The sequence below is a fragment of the Morone saxatilis genome, unplaced genomic scaffold, assembly GCF_004916995.1.
Source record: "Morone saxatilis isolate NCDOM2014 unplaced genomic scaffold, NCSU_SB_2.0 Contig14, whole genome shotgun sequence".
NCBI lineage: Eukaryota > Metazoa > Chordata > Actinopteri > Moronidae > Morone > Morone saxatilis.
In genome coordinates, this window is record NW_023339696.1 from 22,818,209 (window position 1) to 22,821,343 (window position 3,135).

At 44.5% G+C, this 3,135-nt stretch overlaps 1 pseudogene; it reads left to right on the forward strand.

Moving 5' to 3' along the window:
• LOC118322580 overlaps nt 1-3,135 on the forward strand; it is a 22,474-nt pseudogene that overhangs the window by 13,089 nt on the left and 6,250 nt on the right.

Sequence of the window (3,135 nt, forward strand, 5' to 3'; positions counted from 1 at the left end):
GACAGCTGTAGATTGACAGGAAAGGTGGGTAGAGAAAGAGGGGATGACACGCAGCCAAAGGCCGCAGGCCGGATTCGAACCCGGGCTGCTGCAGCTGCTCCGTACATGGGTCGCCAGCTCTACTGACTAACCGGGCGCCCGAACGAAGTTTAATTTTTAACTACAATTCTGTTTTTTATTTAAATTGTATATGAAATAGTTGTTAGAATTAATAGGAAACAACAAAGTCCAAAATAATAATCTCGTGGGCCAGATTAAATTATGTCTTTATCATCATGTTGCGGGTCGGAGGGAGGGAGATGGAGGGCCGAAAATGGCCCCCGGGCCGGCAGGGTTTGTTTACCTGGAAAACTGTTATTACAGATTTTTAGACAATTTATTGTCTGAACTTGCTTGAAACTGGCTGCTGTTAAGTGGGAAAATGGTCTAAGTTTGGCCTAATCCCTGAATATTTTCATCTGGCTCCGCCCCCTGCTGTAACCCAACAATGTGAACCTAGAGGAGAAATCAGGGCCTCACCATAGTCTTCTGGGAACTCCATCCCATAGTTGTTGACTGAAACAACAATATATCCACCTGTAGACGACGCTGGAGGCGGGTTTCTGTGTCAGATCTGACTGTCTGAGTAGATGATTGACAGCTGCTGTCTCCCTTCAGGACCAACGAGCAGCTGGTGGCTTTCCTGTCCAAGTACCGCAACATGAACTTCATCAAATCTCACGGCAGAGACAACGCACGGTAAGAGAGAGAGTGTCTCAGTCTGTGTCTCTCTGTGTGTTTCTTTCTCTCCATACCAAAATTGATTGTACTGTAAAATGTGTGGACGCCACTACTTAAACTCACCTGAAGAGCAGATCTCCAGAGCTATGACCCACCAGGTAATAGGGGTGTCAGTAATTATCAGAAATTTCGTATCACAGTTATTTTGTTTTGTTCTGTTGTATCGATTCTCAAAAACACTCAATATTTGTGTTTAACCCTCCGACTGTTAGATAGCAGCATTTAAACGTACAGATTTTATGCACATGATGGTGTGTTAAAAATCTAAAAATCTATGGAATCGTTACCACTTTATCGTGATACATATCGATACACAGCCTCACCAGGTAAAGTCTTTTTATGCCATTTATAATTCATTTGTCACGCTGTCAGTGTGAGGGCTACACATAGAAAGTAATAGGGTCTGTTGTGACGCATGCTGTTCGGCGCCGGCGTGTTTGAGCCTTCAGGATGAGCTTTTTTTAGACCACGTTCAGACTGTCGAACTGACACAAATGTGACTCAGATCTGATTTGACAACGTCCAAATAAGATCTGACCTTTTAAATTCTGAACAATTAGTTGATTAATTAATTAGTCAAACAACCTTTCTGATTGTTTGATTTGTTTTTTTCAAGCAAGCCTATAAAAGTTACACATTTCCTGGTTAGTCCAGGTGTCTCAGATGGTTCTTAAAACAATATTTTATCAACCTGAGTCTGGTTTTAAACAAACTCTCTCTGTGCAGTGTAACAGTGTGTCGTGTACTCTCAGTTTTATCCGTAAGCAGGGTCTGGACCGTCTCTTCTACGAGTGCGACACCCACATGTGGCGTCTCGGGGACCGCAAGATCCCGGAGGGTGTTGCGGTGGACGGAGGCTCCGATTGGTTCTTGGTCAACCGGCCCTTCGTGGACTATGTGGTCAACTCCCGAGACGAGCTGGTCAGCAGCATGAAGCGCTTCTACGCCTACACACTGCTGCCTGCTGAGGTAACGAACACAAGCACTGAAGTAACCCTTCAGACTCTCTGTACAGATACAGAGTCTGACCCCCAGAGGAGAGCAAGTTATTCATCTGTGCTCTTTCCTGGACTGCTGCTGGTCAGACAAACATTAGTTTCAGTGTTCAGCATCCCTTCTGACTTCAGTGTAGTTATACCATTACCACAGTGGAACCAGTCGAGGATACTTTCACAAACTGCAGTTTGAAGCATTCTACACATTTTCAACATTTGGCTCAAAAATGCGTCTCAGCAATCAGATGTCAATCCGTATCGAAGGCCTCTTGGATGCATTTGCACTTCGGATTTGAAAACCTATTTTTTGAGGTGAAACAGTTTTGTTTTATTAAAGCAGGAAAAAAAACTATTGAAAAACCTAAATATTACTTTAAAACAACCTCAGGAAGTGTCTATAAACCATAAAGAATATCTCAAACTAATCTAAAACAAAAACATAAGGAGACATCAAGACACTTAATCAGTCAGTCAAAGGAATCATTATTAATCAGTTAATGATATGAGGTATTTTAGAATAGATACTTTATTGAGGTTATTCTATAAATGTGTATATATAAAGTTGTGTGTCTTGTGTGTGTTGCAGTCATTTTTCCACACCGTGCTGGAGAACAGCGCCCACTGTGAGACCATGGTGGACAACAACCTGAGGCTCACCAACTGGAACCGCAAACTGGGATGCAAATGCCAGTACAAGCACATCGTGGACTGGTGCGGCTGCTCGCCCAACGACTTCAAGCCCTCGGACCTGCCGCGCTTCCAGGTCAGTTCTGATCGTCCGTCACCGTCAGTAATCCTGCGAGAACCTCGACTGATGACAGTGAAGTTGACAGATCTCTGTAGTCACCAAGTCCCCCCCCCCCCCCCCCCGGGTGATCTCAGGCCTTTAACTGCTGCTTACGATGAAGCTACAAAGATAGCATTCACCGTGTTAGGGACCGTGGGCCTTCAGTCCCTCCGCGCCATCCACCCTTCGCTCTCAGGGCCCCCGGTGGACCAGAATAGCTCCGTATTCACAAATTAGCAGTGCTGCTTTTACTGTAAGGACAGACCTGGAGACAGCGTCTGTGGTGGGGCTGCTGATGGTTTCTATAAGAAGAGCTGATCCTGGAAACAGCTGTACGCTTGGGGCGGTTGGTATTTTTAGAGCTTTGTAGCTGGTTGCTTGCTGAGGTTTGTAAGGTTGTCATTATCATAATGTCGGGGTTTGCCAGCTAGAAAGACGGCTCGGAGTCCTGAATGTAAGGGTCAGGAACACACATGTACAGTATATATACCAGCGTTGCTCAACTTGAAAATGAGCTGATTTTTATTTGTTTATACCAATTACACTGCAAGAACAAGCCAAATATTCTTAAAT